General features: G+C 33.7%; 1 protein-coding gene and 1 long non-coding RNA gene across 12 annotated transcripts in view; both read left to right on the forward strand.

The window, feature by feature from the left end:
- The window catches only part of LOC116431209 (uncharacterized), a 268246-nt gene that overhangs the window by 156693 nt on the left and 86880 nt on the right, over window positions 1–24673 (forward strand). The gene's annotated exons all lie outside the window — the stretch shown is intronic.
- Window positions 1–24673, forward strand: part of LOC116431212 (uncharacterized) — a 46379-nt gene that overhangs the window by 1156 nt on the left and 20550 nt on the right. The gene's annotated exons all lie outside the window — the stretch shown is intronic.

The following is a 24673-nucleotide window of genomic DNA, read 5'->3' on the forward strand; positions in this document are numbered from 1 at the left end:
TATACATTTGGTTTTAACAATGAAATCTCGTATATGACAATATTGACAATGTAATACAATTGTTAGACAGTTATTCTACAATGATTAGGCTTATGCAAATAATCATCATCTAACCGAAAATTAGGAATTAATGATGCTCTGCATCAAAGTTATAGTTTCCAGACAGAAAATTTTTCTCTGTTTTTTTGTTTCTTTTACTGTGTAATAGAAACTTTTACTGTAAATAGAAAATTCACCATGTTTAAAGTTATTTCCAACATATCCATATGAAATTTGAAATAAATCTGTTTTTAAATAATCATAGACATTGTTTCTTAAAACTTGGTTTTGTTAAAAATGCATTTAACATTTAAGAGAGAAACATTAAGTTTACCTCTTTCCATAAAGTTATTGCTTCTGCTATTTCAATGGAAATACTTGAAACTTAAAATGATTCCTTTAATTAACATATATTATTTATACAGAGTGATTCATAAATACATGCCAATACATCAGAGGGTAAATCTACACACCAAAACAAGTAGAAAACGTCATACGAACATATGTCCGATATACCTTAATTTCCTTACCATAATACATAATATGAACATGTATTTTTTAAAATATCAATTTTGTGAAAAAAATCTTACGGCTGCGCGTTAATCAACCAAAACACATGTACATACTGATAGCTGATTAGCGTCTAAGATGTCAGCCATAAGCAAAGCCATCACCGTGTGGTACAATTTTTCTTTATCTACGCATTTTCTAGCTTCCCGGTAATTTCAAATGTTCCTGGCACCTATGTGTACCACTCGAAACGAAAGGCTTAATACGTCTTAACCGTATTTAACGTTTATAAATAACATTCATCGATAGTGATCTTCTGATCTGAATCCATTAGACGTTTACCTTTGAGCTCATTCGAAAACTATTCGGTATGCAACGTAAGTGTATAAGGCGCACGATTTGCGAGAAAGGATAGAAAATGAGACAATTGAGACTATTCGAAGGATACCTGGTATCTTCGAGCGAGAGCAGAATTGAATACTATGACGCACATTGTGTCGAAAGGCCTGTATTCTCTTATGGAATGTCTTAAATTGTGTATCTTCGGAATAAAATTCTATAACGTGAAAAATATAAGTGATACAAACAAATATTTCAGATAAAAGTTGTAAGGTACAGAGCAAAGAACATCGTGGTTGCATCTGTTTGACATGGCAGTAACCTTGAAATTATCTCTAAAGGTCACTACTGATATTTTGCGGAAAAACTACAGTGGATCACAAAATTATTCGCTCAGTCGATAGTGTGGTAAAGATAAATGAAGTAACCATACAACGAAGAACTTTTTCAGATTTCTTTTAATGGATATACATTATTTACAGTTCAGTGTAACAAAATGGTATAAAAAAGTATAAAGTTTTGATTTATAATTGCAAAAAAACGAATTGTGACAAATATCTACACTTTTTCACTTAATTCATAATAATTACTGTTTTAATTATTATCTTAATAAAATTAATATTTAGTGGGATACCCCTTCTGTTTTATAACTTCTGCTAGCCTTTTTGGCATTGATCTCACTATTTTCTGTAAATAATTAACATCAATGTTTTGCCATTCCTCTTGTAATCTGTTTTGTAGTTCAGTTTTATTTTTAATTGAATGTTTACTTATTTTAGTGTCTAGTATATTCCACACCATCTCGATAGGATTTAAATCCGGCGATTGAGGTGGAGTTTTCATTACTTTCGGGCAATTGTATAGCAACCATTCTTGTATTACTCTTGATTTGTGCTTGGGGTCGTTATCTTGATAAAAGTGGAAAATGTCTAAGATCCCCATCTTTTGAGCACTTTCCTTTAAATTTTCTTTTAAAATATTTAAATACATTATTTTGTCTATTATGTTTGTAATAATTTCCAAATTACCCACTCCATGATAACTAATGCATCCCCAAACCATTATATTGCCGCCTCCGTGCTTAACAGTACTGCATAAGTTTTTCGGATCCAACTCCGTGTTTGGTTTTCGCGAAACTTTTTGCGGGCCATCGGAACCCCAAATATTGAATTTGCTTTCGTCGCAAAAGATAACATTTTGCCAAAATTCAGGAGGCTTCGAAATATAGTTTTTCGCGAATTCTATTCTTTTTTTTTCTGTTCATTTCACTTATATAAGGCTTTTTCCTTGCTGCGCGGCCGTTGCACCCATGCTTTCGCAGTGTTCTTCTAACTGTTTCATGGGAAACTTCTTTTTCAGAAAAGCCTTGAAGGAGTGAATTGATTTGGGGAGCACTTATTTTTGGATCTTCTTTAACTTTTCTCACTATAAATCGCTCTTCCGCGGAATTTAATAATTTTTTCCTACCACGGCCTGTTTTATTTTCTACTCGTCCTTCTTCTTTATATCGTTTTATAACGTATCGCACTGTAGAATAACTTTTGCAAACAATTTCCGCAATGTCCCTAATGGATTTTCCATTTTTCCAATGAAAAATAATGATTTTTCTAACTTCCAGATTTGTTTCTTTACTTTTTCTACCCATAATATTGAACTGTTGAGACAAGAAGTTACAAATCAAGATCAATGCTTTTTAGTCACTTGTCTACGTTATACTGACTACTTTTAGCGAAAAGCATAAACAAATGCCCACCAAAGCCAGATTGATAGCATTTGTTTTAGTTGGTTCGCAACATGGGCGAATAATTTTGTGACGTGAAAAAGTGTAGACATTTGTTACAATTCGTTTTCTTTGCAATTATAAATCAAAACTTTATACTTTTTTATACCATTTTGTTACACTGAACTGTAAATAATGTATATCCATTAAAAGAAATCTGAAAAAGTTCTTCGTTGTATGGTTACTTCATTTATCTTTACCACACTATCGACTGAGCGAATAATTTTGTGACCCACTGTATATCTTTGATTTTGTATTCTTGTAGATGATGTTGAGACGTTTTCAGAACATCAGATTTTTTTTTAGCTTCTCGTTAACCGTTATCGAGATATATAAAGCTATTATGGACACAATAATTTCGAACATTTATATCTCGATAACGATAACTTATATATTATAAGCAATATTATATACTATATTATAGTATTTCACTTATCGAAAATATCTCTATTTCTAAGAGAACGTGAGCTACATACAGAAATGCGTATAAAAAGTAAATCGGCAGCTACAGGCACCTAACTCTTGCATGATCTTTTTCACAATGTATTAACAAAAATTTGCAGAGGTGTTTTAAGAAGTATTTTAGAGAAACTTGTATTATACTATACTCTGTATGCACGTAATTTGCCATATTTATAGCAAAAACATTGTGTCTTTCTTAAAAATACAGACAGTAACACAAGCCGCGTAAAATGCAATGTCGATAGAAGTGAAAAAACTTAATCCGTGATTTACACCATTTTCTCTAATCTTGCCAAAAGTCCAATTATTTTCATTAAAGTAAATTTTGCTGCGAAGAAGAACTCCTAATGTCTTTTGAGTATACAATAGTGTTTAGAGTATGCAAAATTTATAAAATCCGAACGATCTCTTGTGGACGTTAAACAACACGTGAACAGTATGTTATTTCCAACGTTTATATCTTCCATTGTCCTGTCAATTTTTACTACTAATTAAAGAAACATTAAAGGTTCAAACATATGTACTTATATAGACACGTATTCCTCTTTAGAAAAGTCGATATGTCCTTTACTAATAAAATATTATTGTTCTATCAGTGAAAAATATTGACATAAGAGCACAATTTACATATTAAATATTTTACATAAGAGCACAATTTACATATTAAATATTTTACATAAGAGCTACAGTCAATACCATAAAAATACAGGCTTCTTTACATTTGTGTTGTATTTAAATATATCGAACCAGTACAATATTGTCGTCTTAGCAATACAATTGATTTTTTTCAAAATATATTTAACTTTGTAGTTTTTAATATTCGTTTAGCCTCACTTTGTTAGATTTTGAAATGAAAGTCTTTAATATAAAATTCATAATAGCATTAATAATAAATCATTAATAGGAATTCATAATATCATAATATACCTTCTAAATACTAAAGAAAGATTTGCAAAGTGAATCGCAGTGAATGTCTTAAACTATGTAATAAGAATTAAAACTATGTTGTATGTAATAAGAATAATACTTGAATGATTAAAATTGTCTGCACACTTGACAGTTCAAATGTTTTAAACAATTTGACTCCTACCTAAGAGATAGTAGACCTACAATCTTATAACATATTTCCTTTTGACTTCCTTAGTCGTAACATATTAAAATATATTATTCCTCAGGTATAGACCATTTAAAAAATGTTGCGTCGTAGAAAGTACTGGAATGAATTGCCGTTACCTTATCTCGCTGATCAGTGATGATCCACCATTCCAAGCTGACTCATAAGTTTTGCAATAGTTTCCTCCATATTTGAAACAATTGCCTATCAAATTATTCATCTATTTCGATGTAATTTTGTAACTGTTAATGCTTACGATTTATAATATTCATTTTTTTGGTTGAAGTGTTGAGCCGAAGTAAAAATATTGACAGAATCTTAATATACAATTTATGTTTGGATTGATTATAACATATATACCTATTATAAACTGTTAGTATATTGCTATCAACATAAAAAATGAGAAGTTCCCATGCAGAAGAACAACAATTTATTATTATATAATAATATGTTATAATAATAATTCCCCTTAATAGTCTAATATTATTTCTCTATGATTAAAAAGAATTTTGTTTCTGTCCTTAATTTTTCTTGTAATCAACTCTTCAGCTACTCTGTATTACATATATGTATGTGACGCAGCGGTTTCTTTCCGTAACCCAACATTACATACCTATATGTATGTATCACAGATTCTATCATATTACAATTTGTTTTAGGATTAACAAATAAAGTTTTATCTAGCTTCAACAGAGATGCTTTCATGGATTATAAATACCGACGAATTACTAACGGTTTGACTTGCTTGTTTAGCATATTTTACTATTCCATATATGAAAATATACGTCGTATTAAATGAATCGAACTTTAAAAATTTGAGGCTTGGTTTTTAGTAACTTTTGGTAGTAACAAGATAGTTAAACAAGTGTTTGGTATGCTATACGTGTCAGTATGGCTTCCAACGTTAGATTTTAAGTGAACAATTTGCATTATATTCAACAAAAGTTATTCGGTTACGGAGAGTTACTGCATTTTATTAGAATTTTCGTTCTCGGAAACAATTCATTTGTTTATTTCCACCGAGATTACAACTGCTTCTTCCCGGGTTCGTGTTTCCAAACATTTTTCGATTGTATAAGGTCCGTTCCTGTCGGTTCCTGCCACCGACTCGTGAAACAATACCGCCATAAAACTTAAATGTTGGGAAACACGCGCAAACTCAATACGGTCATACCTTCACCATATTTTTTTATTAAGTTTTCCACCTGTATAAGAGTATACCACGAAGCGTGATCAGCTTAGATTATTCTGCTGTTAGTGGTTCGATCGGAAATTTCTTTAGCTAAAATAACATAGTTCAAGGAGTGCTTTAAGATAATCATACCAAATTTTTTGTCAACCCTTTTTTTCCAGAGTTAGCAAGGTTACCTTCGGTCACCACTTAATCACCTTAGCGAACAAAATTTCCGGTCGAACTGCTAGAAACAATAATAATCTCAGCTGATCATGCTTCGTGGTCTAGCCGGTATACGTGGCCTTTGTCGGGATACAGAAATTTCCACTATTACCAGCGAACGTAAAAAAAGCAAAACAGTTTTAACAATAGAACGACCAAACTTGTCAAAATAAAGAAGTTTCAAATTTCTTGTTTTAATTTGTTTAAAAATATTGAAACACTTTGATTAGAGTTCATATTAACTTTTATCGAAATAAAGGAATCAGTTGTGTATATAACAATGTTTCTCAATCTTATGAGTGGAACAATAAAATATAGCATAATTTTAAACGGAGTACAATGGATTGTACATATTATTATAAAAGTGTATGAGTAATGTTTATATAACATTTAATAACCATTTATGGAATGCATACACTACTATAAGTGGTTAGAGAAAAGCGAACTTATAACTATTTCTTATTACGACTATACATACGTTTTTATATTACCTATTATGATTATATTCTATTTTCGATAGGCATTTTCTCGAGTTTGAGTAATGAAAAAATTTATGACAAGGTCCATGGATCGGTTGTTCATAAACTCACTCATAGACTTAATAATTTCATAGTTTATTTCATTTGCGAAAACGACTTGGCCAAGCGCGTATTATCAATATCGAAACACAATCTGTTCGCAAGAAATGTTCTAAATAGTTTTATGTTAACGACGAAAAAAATAAGTGTGAATTGTTAACGTTGTGTGTAATTGAAAGTCGTTTTTGTAGATCAATCATTAGAATTTTAAGGAAATTTAAAAACTACCCACATGAAATTGATTGATTCCTCTTGAATTAAGTACATAGTTGTCAAAACCGTTGGCATTAAATATAAAATCATTTTTCCGGCAAATACTCAAGCACTAAATAGTCTCAAACTGAGTTTTAAATTACTTGTTCGTGAAAAGTTATGGTATTATGTGAACTTGACTGTGCCCCGTGCTCTACAGAAATTTGAATCATATGCAACTCAGAATTCTGAATGTCTGAGCCTATGTTGGGGTATTTTCTTAAACAGAATACATATTAATTCTTCAGACTCTTGTAACGTTAACATATGAATATAGTTGTTGCACGACGGTTTGGATCGAAAGATTTTTATAGTGATATTTTTATACAACTTATGAACAATGCAATATCAGAATAGAATGATTACTGAAAAATATTAAACAGCAATTGTTTTTTCATTGGTGCGTATTTTAATCAGAGATTTAATACCGGTATTAGACCTGGTAATATATGTACATACATATGCATTGAATGCTACTGATAGCACTCCTCACAAATTTTATAAATTTCATTATTTACAAAAAATATTAAGAACTATTTTCTATTTAATACTTTACGTCATGTATTTTAACGTAATTTATATGAGTCGTTCAGATAACGGTTGGTTTCGTGTTATAAGGAAAAATCGGTTAATGCTATTAGACACTGTCGAAATGAACAGTATAATTAAAGACTGCAAACAAAGAACGGGAAAACTGCAAGGTATAAGTATCTACAACATAGCGTGCCACACGTCTATAAGCTAAACACTATTTTTATCATGTTTAACCCCGATACACCACAGCACTTGACAGAAGTTTGCGATCACTCCCGGTTAAACATGTTTCTTATCATCTTACAAATTGTCAATGACAGTTCAGAATACGTACAAGATGTTTGGTAGTTGATTCTATATGTTAAAGTAAAATGAACAAAATTGTGGTTTCGACTTTGGTTTCAAGTTATTAACCTCTTGTCTTATATCGTGTCAAACTCATGATGAGAATTTTCAACCGAATTCGAGAAATCTAAATGTTATTCACTTTTTTTTAATATAAATGGAATATTACTTTTCTATTGTTTATCGTTAACCTTTAGAACAAACGTAGACATAGATTAAGTATCAAGGTTTTTTCCTTTTCTAATAAATTATTAACGATAAAGTAGTTTCATTAAGCACAGTTGCAAAAGAAATCATAAGACAAGGGGTTAACGCTTTGTAATTGAGAGACTGTAGACACAAACCGGAACAAAGCAAACGTTGAAAGCGGCAGACTATAATTTAACAATAAGTGGCATCTGCACTTAATGCTTATGTAGGCGAGAGGGGTATTTCTGACACCTCACGCATACCTTTTTTTTAAGTGTAAGAAGTGAAGCCTAGAATGTTATGGAAAGGCGGAAGAGGTTTGAAAAGATTAGGACAGAGGGAGAGAGCGTTTCATCCGGGATCTACCAGTGGATCCATCAGTAAGGCTTTCTGGTAAACTCGTGCTTTAGTGCCTAAGGGTGTGAAAGTTATAAAAATTCGCGTAAACGTTGAAATGGTTCTCCTTACTAAAACTCGACAATTAATTCATTATTTTTTTAAAGGTAAAATTATTAAATGGAATAAATAATTTTTTTAAAATTGTTAAATTGATTATTTTCATACTCACCTCTTATATCAAATATTATTTAAATAAAATATTTGCCGAAACATGAACAACAATAGTTTAGAAAAAATTTTGTTTTAAATATTTCGGTTAAAAATATTTTATTTCTACAGACTGAAACTCCCACATAACAAACATTGTATGATTCCTTCGATGTATTCGATATAAATCTAGAGTGAATTTTCCAACTAATTTCTGAAGTGACTGTTTTAATATTGAATAACTAATTAGTTTTACGTTTACTTTTTATAATTTGTTCATCGTCTCGTCTGATAATGAGAATAATGTATCGTACAGAATTATATGGTTCTGGAACTTTTTTAAACTAAATGCTGCCTCTATTAAGGCTAAAAATATAGGCGACGGAATTTTATCGAACATTTTGAATCCTTTGTTTAAACGTTCGTGTCACACGAAATACTGAGAACAATCCAACGAGTTGATCGACTAAAGCCTCAAGCTAAACTTTCAAAATTTTGAAAATTTTTATTTTGCAATTTTGTAGACGTGAAAGAACAATTTATTTTTTGTTTAAACTTTTTTCAAGATAACCCACGGAAAAGAAAAATTCGCATTCCTCCAGGGGTGGTTTCACCCCTTCAAAGTGAAATTCGGCGCGGAACAAAAATTGCAATGTATTAGGCTGGACTTACTTGCACACATAGTTTCATCATTTTTTGAATTTCCGGGCTCGACACATTATGCAAAACGCAGGGTTTCCCTGGCATCTAACATGATGTCCAATATAAAATCAATTTCAATTTATACCAAAATAGTTATATACCATCAGATTTACTTACTCGCTGAAATCTCAGTACGTCTTCGAATAATGACGGTGAATGTCTTTTTCAATCAAACAATTCAATTTTCCTTAAAAATAGCCTATACGTGCATCTACACGCATACCGTGACTGCCTACGTGTATCACGAGTCGCAATTATCCTATTAATATGTGGCTTATAGTATTACATGCACACACGCTACGATTATCGGTTAGCAAATATCGATCCGTATTACATAGGACAGTTCTGCTCGCGAGTGTTAATTCCAAATTCTGCGAACCAAATGCACGTGGAACCGTTATTCTTAACCTGTCAACTGTGGAATTTAATTTCAAAAATCTCTTATTGTACGCGTAATAAATACAAACAATGAAGTGTATATTCGTGAAATGCAGGTAAAACGTATTTATAACATATCCTGACGAAAAACTAAAGCAAAACGAAGAAGAATTACATATTTATCTGGGAAAATTAATAATTGATTGTCGAAAGAATTATATAGTGCCATTTTAAATTTTAAAATGACGTGTATATTCATCGAACGCAGTTAACTGGTTAAATAAAAAAATATACTGTAGAGTTTGTAGTTGAATGAAATTTAATGTTTTTGAATCAAGTTTTCCTATTAACACATTGACTGCTACGGTGGTCATCGATGATCGGAGCTTCCAAATTGCTAAAGAACAATTACAATAAAAATTTTGATTTCAAATAAAAATATTTCGTAACACATGTAGCTAGATCACAGCGTAATGTATGACTACCGTAATATGACTACCGTAATACTAAACCAGTAATAATTATTTCCAATATCATTTGCCTTTATTATTAAAGAATAAGTATTACTATTCAGAACGCTAGAAATTCTCGGAGCAGTCAACGTGTTAAGTTGCATCATGAGCCTGTCCGCGTTTTTTCGGAAGAAAACAAAGTGCTGCCAAATTTTAATAACACATAGTATAGTATATTAAACAGTTACTTTTGTCAAAAAAATTCAAGTTTAACTTCTGTTGACATCCGCTAAAATGTGTGCGCAATTCCTTTGGTCAGCAACATTTTCGCTGTGCACTGCTGTACTAAAAGGTTGCAGTCAGTCATTCGTTCGTTTCTATTCATTCTCTTTGAAGTAATGCCTTTTACTTTTTCGCCTGTGCTCTGACCACATGTTCTCAATTTGACGACTGTTGCCAGCAGAGATAATGTCTACAATCAGCGAAAAATGAGGAAACAATCTGTACTTTTTAATGCGACTGTATTCGTGCAATTTTAGTTTTAATTTTAATTTCAGTTGTAGCTTTTCTTTCATATTAGTGTGATTATTAAAATGTTTTGTGCATAGAAATAGTAGCTATGCAAAGAGCATTCAGTTATTGACACCTGAAGCGTAAACATGCATATCGGTGAGTAATAAACTGGTTTCATATTATACAATAATTTGTTGAAAATTTTCATCATTCTTGACTTTCGAGATGATTGAAATATAATAGAACATCTTATGTAAATAAGTATGCACAAGGACATAAAATTGCCAGCTTTCGATGATAATAATTTGCGTAACAGAACGGCACAAGAAACGAGTTTTGTGGAAATCTGCGTAGAAAGTACTTGAATTTCTGAAATGCTCTACTATTTAGAATTTAAACGATATTTATTGTAGATTGTAAAGATTTTGACAATTTTGTCTATTTTATTGTTTTACTTTTTATACAGATTATACAGTAACGTTTAATGTCAATTATATCAATGCAAGAAAACTATCACTTTCTTGTGAATGAAAAATGCTATCTTCAAAACGTTCAACTAGAAGTATTTCTTGCAATTGCAGTTTTTAATTTCATTATAATTATAAAATCGCCAAATGTCTGCATCGCAAAGATAATTTGTTCGATGTTTCCAGGTCAATCTACCGTTTACGTGACATACATTAAAAACGCGAAGAATTTAATAGAAAACGTGTATCAGCAGTGATAAAATATTATTGCGTGTTGTTTATTAAGAAATGTCATTCGATATTCGATAAAATCTGATACAGGAAATTTTTCCGCCGCCAGCAGATACACCGCAATTTTTTCTGTAGCTAGGATTACACGCTCGAATCATCCTGATATTCTATTTCTTTTACAATTATCTGCTCTAGTTGCCGTATACCTTTCCGTCGTTTAATTAGGTTTTTATTGCGTTTGCTGCATCTACCATTATCCGACGGTAATAAACCGAAGAGTTACGGATTTACTTCTTTCCTTGAATATCCATAAATCTACTCGAGTTTACAATATATTTAATTTTCTTGTCAATGGAACCGGTAAACCAGAACTTTAAACCTGATTAGTGTTGTAGACGTATTATAGAATCGTAAAGCATTTAGTGGGATTACAAATACAACCTCGGATGAACAATTCTGTCTCGCTAGCCTATGTAGGCAAATAATGCTCGCTTAAATTGCACAATTTCAGGCCCCAGCAGTGGAAATTAACCGAGCAGAAAAAGCAGGAGGAAAATCGATATGGTGAACGGAAACGAGATAGACACAGTTCGTCAAGCATCGAGGGTCGAGACATTGAACTTCAAAGCGACGCCGCACGCGTCAAATATAAACATGCGACGAAGAAAATTTCAAATGCAGTAATTTTAACCTTACCTTCTCAAATGTAGTACTAATAGCTTGTTGAACTCGTTCTGATTAAAATGAGCTTAAACACAATATAAATCGGAATAGTTTTACCGACTTGATGTAATTAACGAAATTAAAGGTACATTTGCTCTAAATCGATAAAACTAGTCCGCTTTACGTGGTGTTTTGATTAGTTTTAATGAGAAGAATCTCAATATTCCATCGGAACAACGATTGAAAAGGTAAGGTTAAAATGATTGCAATTGAAATTTTTTTCATTGCATATTTATACTCGACGCGAGCGACATTTTTGTGACCTGTGTCTGTCTCTCTTCCTCTCATTGTATTTTTCTCTCGTTTTCTTTCCCTGTCTACTGGGATTACGTTACACTGAGCTCGAGACAGCGACTAGTGGGAGAAGAGTAGATTTCTGTGGAATTTAAGCGAGCATCATTATACAGTGGGTTGACATGATCTCAGATCGAAGAGGGTGCAAGACGTGCCGAAACTAATTCCGCCATTACTATCGGGCCTAGCGTTGCGAGTGACGTCTCCCCTTGCTCCTCTTCACTTTTAAGCCACAGGCCAGTTGGGATCATGTCAGTGCACTATTCCTATAATAACAATGTGTGAACAAATCATACTTTATGCATTGAGTTTCATTTTCAACAAACTTGTATAAGTACTCGCGTTAATAACATCTTATGTTAAATTATCTTTTACAATAAAAGATAGAATATTTAAATGTTCTTTAAATATATCAATGTTTAATAAATGATTTTTGATACTTAATATTTTAATATTTAAAATACTAAACTATTCTGTTTGTTTACGGTGCTGTTAATAAGAGCTGTACCATTAATAGAATCACTGAGTTACTTGGGATACAGCGAACATTGGATAATTGTAACACCGCGAACCTCTTCATAATTGCAACATCCCCATCCCCACCATATCTCCACTAGGTTCCTTTTAATGCACCATAGCGCTCGACAACCGACCGCGGATGAAGGGTGTAATATAATCCGACTATTTGATGAGGAGATGAGTGCACTTCGTTGATTTATGGTAAACGAATCATTTGATGAGTGGACAAAGTATATTTACTAAAATGAGATTACACATGACACGGTCGACTATGCGACTACACGACTACGAGAAGGAACGCGTACATAACAACTGTATAAAAAAAAAAAAAGAAAACGCGGGAGTGGACGCGTCGAAGATGACGCTCGTGCCCAGCGCGTGCTTATTGTCGTAGATCAACACTATTGTCAAACTCGACAATTTCAACCTCTTTTTCTTTTCTACTCGCAGCCCTATTGTATATCCAAAACTTCAATCGTTTATTGTACAAGCAACTGTGATCGCAATTCTATCGTGTTTGGTGTCATGTTAATTAGAAAAACATAACAAGCATGATGATGAATGTTTTACTCGTCAAAAGTAAGAAATAAAATAGTTTGATTGTTGAGTTAAAGATTTCAAGCTCATCGCGAGCCTTTAATAATGCCGAACGCTTTGACTCTCAGTCTTTCTTTTTCCTACACTCGCGTTATCCTTTTCTGCGTTCGCCATGCTAAAATCTTCGTTTCGTGGGATTCGATTCGATTCTACCTCTTCATAATTGTAACTTTCCGGTCCCGTTGAGTGTTGCAATTATCCACTGTACAGCCTCAGTCTAGATCAGTTTATGTTACTCTTCGTTTTGTTTACGCCATTTTATTCTTCAGATACCATTTTAATTATTATAATAATTTTAATTGGTTGAGCAATTTGCCATTAGGTATACGTAGATACTTCTGCATGCAGTCGTCAAACTGCTTAAGAATAGATGCACTTCCTTTTACGTTCCCTGTAATATCTCTAATGCCCTTTTTTGTTTTCAACTAGATTTTTAGTCGGCGTTCATTCCAATGTAATGTCTATAAATTAACTAAACACTACACATTTTATAACTATAATAAATGACTTATTGCCAGGAAGGGGAATCGACATATTTTAATGCTTTGCGGTTTATTTCGTAATTGTTACCGATATAACCATTTCATTGATAATAATTTAATAGAAAAAGAAAAACTGTTATTGTTTATTCTATGCCTGCGTTTAATCAATAGGTTAACGATAGATAACAGAAAACTAATTTCTATTTTAGAAAAGTAAATAACACTAAGATTTGCTAAATTCAGTTTAGAATTTGCATCATAAATCTGACACGATATTATAGTGCAAGGGGTTAATGTATATCTCGGGCAAAGCCCTAAGTAAAGGAAACGTGACGAATGAAGAATATACCATCTAAAGTGACAGACGAATAAAGAGAAAAATCGCAAAATGTCTGATCTATCTAACTGGCACAGGAAAAACTTGAGAAAAGATTAATAAGTCTTTGTTTGATGTAACAGAATTAAAAAATTTGATATATAATTTAAAATTTTAAGAATCACGGCCAATACCTACAGTCTCGCGAAACCATTTTATTTTTGAATCGAAAAAATTGTACATCGAAGGTACTTTCATAATTTGCGTACGTTGTTTTAAGAACAGGATTCGTTCTATTGCATGGTTAGTTGAATTTTATTTCACAAAGTATCCAAAATAAATAAAAAAATATTTGGAAAAATGTTTGCATCATGATGGTAAAATCTAAAAAGTGACTGTAAACAAAGAAATTACCTTGTATGAAGATTTAAAATCAGTCATTGATAATAGGATCTACTATCCACTTGCTTTTAACTGCCGTAAATATAATTTACATTCCAGCTATTAGTGAAGTATTCCTTTGCCAAAACCATAACACTCCATTTATAAAAAAGGACGATGTTCTATCCTAGAATTTGGATCCTCGAGAAAGTAATGATAAAAAAGTGTTAGTTTATAACAGCACCTGTTTCGTCAAAAAGAAAATTCTTTCCGGTACTCTGCTAACTCTCTTTCGATGCAACTGAAACAACTGATATATAAGCTTCTAGTAAACTGATTAGCTATTAATTTTCGTTAAATTATTTGATGGTCTCTATTAAATTGAACTACTTAACAATCGATGTTGTTAAGCACAATTACATTCATAAAACTAGAAACTATGATCATTCCATTTACCAATTACAATCAACTCGTTCATTTATTATTTAGTATGTTTTCGGGACCTTTAACCCTCGAAAAACGAATGCTTCAATATTCATGCGGTAGGCAAATGCAAGGTCAAAGTGACCCATAGCAAAATTTATTATTCGCGATGTTCACAGAGGAATATTTGTTCAAAATATTGCAATATATATATTTCCCTTAATTATGTGCTCTTAATATATATGTAATATTTATTACAATTAAGAGCAATTAGTACATAAAGTAGTTATATGTGTCGTATAGTTATGATATAAATTTGGTACATACTTTTTCTTTCAAAAAATGTTAATGAAATAAATAATATTTACTACTATTACTCAATAGTACACGAAAAAGGTATTAATACGTCTCCCACAACCTACACTGTGTTAAGGAAAAATCAAAACTAAACAGAATTATGAGTCAAAATTAGTATCAGCGATATAAAAAATATTAATACACTAGCAAGGAAAGGTATTGAATCCCGAGATTCAAAAAATTATGAAACTTTATGTGTAAATAGAGTAAGTCAAGCCTAATATGTACATTGCATTTTTTTTCGTGTCAAATGTTTCTTTGAAGGAGTAAAACCATCCTTTGAAAAATGAAAATTTTTCTTTCCTATCTATTAAGTTTGATTTACTCTACTTACACACAGTTTTATAATTTTTTGTATTTCGGGGTTCGATACTTTTTCTTCGAAAACCCTCTTTAACGTCTATGAACATTAGACGAAAATATAAAATTAAAATCTATGTAATTACAAATCTTGAAAAGGTTCCGTAATCTAATATCCAAAATGATATAGAGGTAAATGTCTACATGAGTCACTTCCTCGCCAATGACATTGAAATATATTGTTAAGGACGTCATTCTGAGTAACCTTTTCCTATACATATAATAGGCAATCTCTTTTAGTTTTCGAATTACATGTAAAAATATGTGGCAAATATCTAGATGAGCACCTTCCGCAATAATCGAAATAACCTTGAAACGTGTTGTCCTGGACATCATTTTAAATAACTTTTTTCTGTATATACATTGATCAATCTCTTTTAGTTTTCAAGTTATACACAAAAATATGTATCGTTTTCCTTCACTAATTGAAGCTGTTTCGTGTGATATATAGCAATTAGTTTCATTTAAACAATAGAGGCAGGTATTAACACTATTCCTACCACGATCGGTCAAATGACCGGTCTTTAGTACAAATTATATTTTTTAATATAGAATGAAGATAATAGCCAATTTGACAGTAAAAAATGTAGTTTCTTTTCTTCAGAAGCATATAGTGTACATTTTATTCGATTTCATCGCATTTTTTACAAATAGGCTTCTCAGTTGCACATTTTCCACATACGTACTTATTACATTTTAGACAGATTTTGTTAGTCTTATTGTCTTTGCAATATCTTATATGGCATGTTTTCCATTCACGTGAACCTGTACTTGTATTTGTGACGGGTGTTGGTTGATCTCCCTTGCCTAGCTGTAGCACTTTTTAATATTCGATGGCAAGTTCTTCTGTCAATTGAAATAAAAATTCTTATCTCGAAATTTCTTCTCCCGTGATTTTTTTTATATAAAACCCATGCATTTATCCCGGTTAAGTCTAGAATATTGAAAAATACCTGTAAAGGCCATCTCCGACATTTAGATTGTACCGATTTTACCGAGGCCGATATGCGAGCGAGAATTGTAATTACTTGGAAGTGCCGTAAAGTAGCCTCTGGAAGGCACTTTCCGGCTAAAACCATGCCACAACTGCATTACCTTTCGTTTCTAACGACTTTATAGTTTCGGAATTGAGTCTTTGAGAGAATACTATTACAAAAAGATATAAATCGTTGTACCGGTTAAATGACCGGTCATGGTAGGAATAGTGTTAATGGGACTAGTTTTTCTCGGAGAAGGGGCGTTGCATTCCCACCCCGTAAGAATTGGCTTCACTAATGCTTACTATTACTATCTAAATAAAATTGATGTGTACACATAGCAAGTACACACAATATGAATAAATAAATATGAAGGCAAAAGATTTGAGCTCAGTGCAAAATGTTAATGCTTTATAATTTTTAAGTTAACACAGAACAATGATCTTCACACTGTATTTCAACGTCAAGGTCATAGCATCGCTTTCCCGGACATATTTATGCGACTATCTTGAAAAATAAGAGAGACCACCTTCTTATATGTACAGGAAAAGGTTGTTTAGAATGAAGTCCTTGGCAACATGTTTGAGTATCATTAAAATGGATGAGGAGGTGACACATCCAGGCATCACCAAAATAAGAAATTTAAATTCCTGAACGTTCGAACATTTTTGTCTATTAATTTTCATGTGGGAGGGTCTAACGCATAAGTGAAAATGATTCGAATCGCAACAGATTGAGGCGCTATCGTCTGTGTGATCGCTCTTGCGCTGGAATTATACTTACGTGCACATCGATGATCTTATTGTATTACATATGCCATTACACATACTAGATTATTATGAAATGTACCAGTTTATACAAAATTATTAAAGAACAAAATTAATGTACATATCTGCGCAAATTGGTAAAAACAGTGTTCTTCACCCAAGACTGCCAAATCTCTGAATTAACTTCCAGCGCAAGAGATTAAAGGACACTGGTTTATACATGTTGATACCCTTGCTAATGTTACCTGTCTTAATGTAATCTTCGTCATCCGTGCTTTATGCAGTTAATGACACTTTGATGTATAGTGTTGGATTCCGGATTGAGGAATTTAAACGCAACTTGTTAGAGAGGCTCGAAGGTTTTTATTCGTAAGCGGTAAGTTCCGCACGCAAGTACGAACTACAGAGAACTGACTCGCTGGTTAAAAATGGTAATATATATACTACTGGAAATGGTCGGCATAAGGGTAGAGTGCAAAAGGGGCAAGATGAGTAATCGGGTACGGGAAGCTAGCTGGTTAGGAATTTGGAATCTATGAGTCAGGATGTTTTTCGCAGGATGATTTGTCGTGTTTGTCGCGGGGCGATACAATATCTAAGGTATCGGTAGGTTAGTCATGCAACACCTCCCCCCTTGTAGTCCAAAAATTATAATTTTTGGAGGAGGATCTTAATGATCTAGAATTATTAATTTAACTAATAATGCGATTTAAGAAAAGATATTGTAACTTACAATTAAATATTGGAGCCTACTCTAATTATGCAGAATCTTATATATATAAGCTTAAATTACATATTATAAAGATGAATGCGTTAACATGATATTACATATATATGTACTGAGGTAGTTTGATGATGAGGGATAAATGTGTTAATATAATATGATATTACATATATAAGTGTACAAATTTGATAACGAAAAGTTGACATGGACTGTCGTTACTAGCAATTGATGGTTACGAATAATTGTACGGGTTCTGTGATTACAAAGGGGTTGAACTTTTCCGCGTTCGTGGTCCAACCTTGGGTCGTAGATTGTATGAGTTGGTTCTGGATTGAGGCTGGTCAGTGGTCCTCTCCTCGCTGATGTTAGTAGGCGTTGTTTGTTCTTCGGAACATTGTACCCCTCCACGCCTTTCAAACAGGACCATGTCATTGGAATGGTCCCTGTGTTCGCTATGATTGCTTGCATCGAAGTTACAGTGAACAAAATTTTTAATTATTGGTGGCACAATTTCCCCTGTTCTGGGGCTCCTGGTGAAGCAGCAGAGGCGCTTGAGCAAGTTCCAACAGCCAAGCCAGCGACAGCAATTTCCAACGAGGATGAGGATTAGAATGGCAGCTACTACTCCTAGTGTTATCGTGTACCAACTAGTGTGGGTAACGATAAATGGCTCCTTCAGACGATGAGTTAGTAGTCCGTCGAGTTCACTGAGTTTTTTGCTGTTGAACTTTAATTCGTTTAAATCGATATTTGTAAGTTTTATAGGTTTCAAGGGTGCTGCCGCTTTATGGTGTAAATAATCTGTTGCTAGAATACAGCAGTCGTCTTCAGTTAAGTTGATTCGAGGAACGTAATGACTGATGTTTTTATTTACATAGCTTGTGGGTTCCAACGAATATATCATGGTATACCCCTTACAACCACTGTGTAACTGTATCAAACCAGTTTGTTTTAGAACAATGTCTTCCATGTGATCAGTGTTGCTCTCACCACAGATGATTGTCAGTGTGGTCGGCTTGTGTAGGGTATACAGCCACTGGTTGCTTCCGATGTAGTTCCATATCTCCATTTCGGCACTTATTGTTTTCGTCGTGCAGTCCTGTGGAATTTGCCTTACGTGCGGTGACAGCAGCAGGACCTCGCAGATGGACTCTTCTGTGGTTCTGGCTGAGTCTACGTTGCTACACACGTACTTCCCTTCCAGATATTCAACGCAGTCTCTCAAATCCGACAGGACGGCGAAGTTGGATTTTTGTTGGGAGAGGAGTAGGTACGGGTTTTGAGGTGTAATGAACGAGAAGACAGAGGTGTTATGATGTTGGATGGGTAGTGGAATCAGGTTGTACAGATCAAAATTTGTTCTTTTTACGAGTGGTAGTTTTATAACAAATACTACGAGTTCGTTTATCGTAATGCTGTGAAGTTTCATTAATTTGTATATCTTGGGTAAATTCTTGTAGGTCGGTGTGATTATTAACTCAAATTCACCTTTGTAATTAATCAGCTCTTCGCAAAGATCCTTTGGAGTTATTAAGAATGGAGAGATTATATTGTGATTTCCCAAGTTAATAGATTCTATGTTTTTATCAAAGTGATCTGAAACTTGAACGCATAGGGAAAGTAAGGTGGCCACTTGTTCCATAATAGTTGCTTCTAACGAGAGGTTTAATATGTAGTTATCTGTTTCTGACATATACTTATTAATTAGTTGCATATTGTTGTTCAAGGTGTCTTCTGTAAGTTTTAAAGATTGAATCGAATTATTAAGATTTTTTATAGTGCTCGAAACTATCTGTATCTGAGATTTTAATAGAGTTTGGGTTTGTCTATTATCGTTTAGTAAGGCTTTTATGCTATCGGAATAATATTTGGCGTCGTCAGCGTCTGGGGTGCCGATTAGCCAATTTAAAATGTAAGAAGCTCCATTGATTAATCCACGTCGTTTACGCTGCTTTACATCACGTCCTATTAATCCGTTAAGTATTTTTTTCTTGTCATCGATATTTTGTAATTCATTTTGAACAGACTGTAGGGTTTGCTCGCAAAGAGACTTTTGTTGTTTCGATACTACGACTTCTTTTAATAGTAGCTTACAAATTTCTTGTGATTTAGAAAAATGGAAATCTAAAAGAGCTTTCGCTTGAGATAGATAAGTCATATTGACGTATGTTATGAGGTGTAGTTCGGTGTTCGAGATTTTCGCTTCTCCTAACTTTCTATAAAAAATTCCACTCGTGTCAGTGAGGGGTGTATTGATGTACGGAGCTTCGGAGATGGTATTAGGAATTAGAGGAAGGAGTAGCAGTAGGATTGTCGAAATCATCTGGAACATAACGTTTAAGAAGGTTGGAGTGATAAGTAGTTCTTCTTTTTCCTATTTGAAGTTCTACTGTGTTGTTAGGATGTATTTGTGTGACCTTGAATGGACCCTTGAAATTGGGCGATAATTTTTTACTAAGTCCTACCTTGTTTCGTTTCTCGTATATACATACGAGATCATTGACTTTAAATTTTGTCGGGTTAATTTTTTTATCGTACTGTTCTTTACTCTTATTTTTGGAGTTAATTAGATTTTCCCTTGCTGTTTTGAAAGAAGTGTTTAATTTATTTTGTAATGAACGGATGTAGTCGTCATAGGTATAGTGGAATTCTGGTTCCTTCAGTATGGAAGAGGGTAGATATGCTTTTCGTCCAAAAAGAAGTTCGTATGGTGTTAGGTTAGTGGATCTGTGAATTGAAGTATTATAACTAAAGGTTGCGAATGAAATGTATTCGTCCCAGTCTGTTTGATTGGCTTTTATGTAGTGTTTTAAATAATCTTTTAGTGTTAAATGGTATCTTTCTAGACCTCCATTGGTTTGGGGGTGATATGGGCTGGTGCAGATATGTTTTGTTTTTAATAAATTTCCTAGGTCCCTTATTAATTCGGACATAAAATCTGGGCCTTGGTCTGTCAAGAAAGTTTGTGGTATTCCAAATTGGGTAAATATATTCATCAATGATTTTGCAATAGTTAAAGACTCATGATTTGGAATGGCTTTGGCAAAACAAAATTTTGTCAGATCGTCTTGTGCAGTAAGGATGAATCTATTCCCGTTCTCGGTGAGTGGTAATGGCCCTACAATATCTATGGCTAATTTCTCAAAAGGCTTTTCAGCTGTTGTAGTTATTTCCATAGGTTGCTTAATAGGCTTAAAATTTGTTTTGTTCATTTGACATGAGTGACACGACTGAATATACTTCCTTATGTCTGATTTTATAGATGGCCAAAAATATTGCTCCTTAATTCTTGCATAAGTTTTATTGAAGCCGTAGTGTCCCGCTAGTTTACTATCATGATTTTCTTTTAGGATCTTTTGTATTTCCTCTGGTGTTCGCGGATTAATTCTTTCAGATGGGAACAATCGGATTTCATTGTTAGGAAATATGAATTTTAGCATTTCACATAGTTGATCTAATTTGATATTACTATATTTCTTATGATTGGGAGGAATGAGAATGAATTTCTGAGTTTTTATTAACGATTTCAATTTCAAGAGGCACTCAAATATATTTTTATACTCTAGTCTATCAAAAGGTGAGTTCAGAGGATATAGAAAATAGAAAGTTTGCTTTTTATTTTGAACTTTAGACAATCCATTTAGTTCTGGTTTGAGATTTTCTATGCTAAATTTCGACTGTACGTAGTTTAAGTATTGATTGTTCTCATGAAGATCTTGGGACCAAAATACTGCTATAGGATCAGTAAGTGATGCTAGGGTTCCTCCTTCGAATTCATAAGATATAGGATTTTGATTCGTGTAATGATATTTGATAAAGTCGTTGTAGGATGGAACTTGTTGTGTACTTATATTTATCGAATTTTGAGTGACGAGTCGAGATAGAGCGTCTGCGTTTGAGTTGGAGGTGCCTGGTTTGTGTTTTATCGTATACTGGTATTCTTCTAATCTAAGCCGCCATCTGACTAATTTTGACGATGGATTTTTACAATTGAAAAGCCACTGGAGTGGACGATGATCGGTATAGATGATGAATTCTCTGCCGAATAAATAAGGTCGAAAGTGTTCTACGGAGTTGACAATTGCTAGTAGTTCCTTTTCTGTAGTCGAATAATTACGTTCCGAATTATTTAAAGTTCGTGAATAATAAGCGATTGGAAGATCTTGACCGTTGTTAATTTGAGAAAGTACCGCGCCTATACCGACGTTGGATGCATCTGTGGCAAGGATGAATTGTTTTGAAAAATCGGGGTATTGCAAGATCGGTTTACTGATTAGTTTTTCTTTTAAAGTTTCGACCGATTTTTCCTGTTCTTCACTCCAGACAAATGGCACGTCCTTTTTGAGTAACTGAGTTAGGGGTTTTGCTAACGTAGCGAAATTTGAAATAAATTTTCTATAGTACCCTATCATACCCAAGAACATTTTAACTTCTTTTTGGTTGCGCAGTTTTGAGATCTTTTGCAGGCTGTCTACTTTCTTTGGGTTCGGCTGTACACCCTTGTCGGAAATTAAGTGACCTAAATATTCGCATGACTTTTTTAAAAAATCGCATTTACTTGGTTGTAATTTTAAGTTATTTTCTCGAAGTCTAAGAAATACGTTTTTCAACTTGCGATTGTGATCATCTAAGTTAGATCCATAGATGACAAAATCATCTATATATACGAAGCATTGTGTACTATTTAAACCCGTTAGAACGTTGTTCATGACCCTTTGAAAGTGGGCCGGGGCATTCTTAAGACCAAAGGGCATTCGAGTAAACTCATAATGCCCATTTGGCGTTGAAAACGCTGTTTTTTGACTATCTCTAGGATCTATTGGAATCTGATGAAATCCATTTGATAGATCTAGAATGCTAAAATACTGTGCGTGTCCTAGTTGATCAAGAATGTCCTCGATGTTTGGTAGTGGGTAGGCGTCGCCTATCGTTTTTTCATTGAGCTTTCGATAATCTATTACTATTCGCCACCTTTTTCCTCCGGCTGAATCTGGTTTTTTGGGGACAACCCAGAGTGGGCTGGACCAAGGACTGGTAGATGGTTTAATGATGCCATGATCTAACATTTTCTCAATCTGCTTGTCTACCTCGTTCTTATGGATTTGAGGGTACCGGTGAAGTTTTGCATGTATAGGTATTTCATTGGTTGTGGGAATCGTGTGAGGGTCTACTGTCGCTCGACTTAATAGGTCCGTCGGTAAATGGAATATGTCATGAAATTTAGTGCAGATTTCCTTGATGGATTGGGCCTCTTCCGCATTTAGGTGATCCAGTCGTAAATTCTCATTTAATGCTCGTAATCTGGTTTCAGTGAAATTTGATTCTTGATTTGCGGCTAAACTATAAATAAAGGAATGACTGGGAATTGGCTCGATAAAAAATTTAGGCATATCGATCACTTGTGATTTACAAGAAGTGTTAATTATTGTTGTCAAGGCAGTACCATCATCGCGTACCCGAACAATCGAATGAGGTATTAGGAGAGAGTCGTCGTTATTTAATTTGCGCGCAGTTATCGTCCCCGTTTGTAGTTGCTGGGGGTTTAATATCCTTATTGGAATTACCGTTTCGGTTCGAGCATTAATTTTAATTATATCAATGGATTTCTGAAGAGTGTTTTGACATAAGGGTATAGGAAGTGGTATATTTCTTAGCGACATGGTCATTTTTAAGTAATCAATTGCTGCTTTGTGAGTTTTTAGGAAGTCGTGACCTACCAAGCCATCGAAAGGGATGTTATTGGGGGAATCAATTACTTGGAATTTTCCACAAATTTTCCTGCCCTTAATGTTTAAAGAAAGTTCGGTTTCTCCCAGAGTTTGAATAGAAACGTTTGGCGCGATCCCGTTTAATATAGTAGAATTATCGTTATTAACATCATATCTAGATATACTGTGTGCTTTGATTAGAGAAATGGCAGCACCCGTGTCAACAAGAAATTTTAGGAGTTTATCGGGGCTGTTAGAATTGTCTGATTCGAAGAGTATGGCTAATTGGTCGTTATTAGGTAGGAACGAACTCGAAGAATTTATCGTGTACTCATGAGATTGAATTCTGTCGTCGCTTCTTCCACCAAATTCGGGGGTTTCGGTGGATAATATGCCTGACGAAAATTTCCAGTTTGAGAGTTTCCTGACACGGTATTATGTAACTCGGTCGTATTCGGTATATCTATATTGGAAGTGAGTGGGTTTTGTTGTTGATACCTAACATCTCGCGAGTGATTATTAAGAGAATTTGGATTCTGTTGGTAAGTACGAAAATTGCTAGAATTTGGTTGGTTTCGATATGTGTAGGAATTATTAGGATTTGGTCGATGAAGATATGAGTTATTAGAATTTGGATATTGTCGGTTTGTTTGAAAATTGTTAGGATTTGACTGGCGAGGAGATCCATTATTTTGTCTTGAATTGTTATATTCCCGCTTTCTACATTCTTCTATACTGTGGCCGAAATTTTTGCAATACCTACACTGTTTCATACTACTGGACGCGTTGTTCCGGTTCGATTGAGTGAAGTTGATCGTTTTACTAGGGTGTGGTTTTTGTCTCCCTAAATAGCAGTCGTTAGTATTGTGATTTGATTTATTACAAATTCTACAACGTTGAAAGTTATCGTATCTCATGCGTAACGCTTTCTCTTCTGCCAAAGCTGCCGTAAAAGCACTATTAATATTGGGGAAGTCGCGGTATCTCAACATTTGAGATATTTGTGGGTGAGAATGATACACGAAACGATTGAGAGTCATTTCATTTACCATCGCTACTCGTCCTGCTAATGTGTTAACCTCACAGTCTGTTGAATGAATAGTTCCTAAAATTCTCGATTGAAGTTCCTCTAACTTTTGGTAAAATTGGGAAACGTTCTCGTTACGGCTTTGTTGAATTGAGTTCAACTCCTCCATAAGTTGTTCTAGAGATTTCTTA

This window comes from Nomia melanderi, chromosome 9 (assembly GCF_051020985.1).
Source record: "Nomia melanderi isolate GNS246 chromosome 9, iyNomMela1, whole genome shotgun sequence".
NCBI classification, from domain to species: domain Eukaryota; kingdom Metazoa; phylum Arthropoda; class Insecta; order Hymenoptera; family Halictidae; genus Nomia; species Nomia melanderi.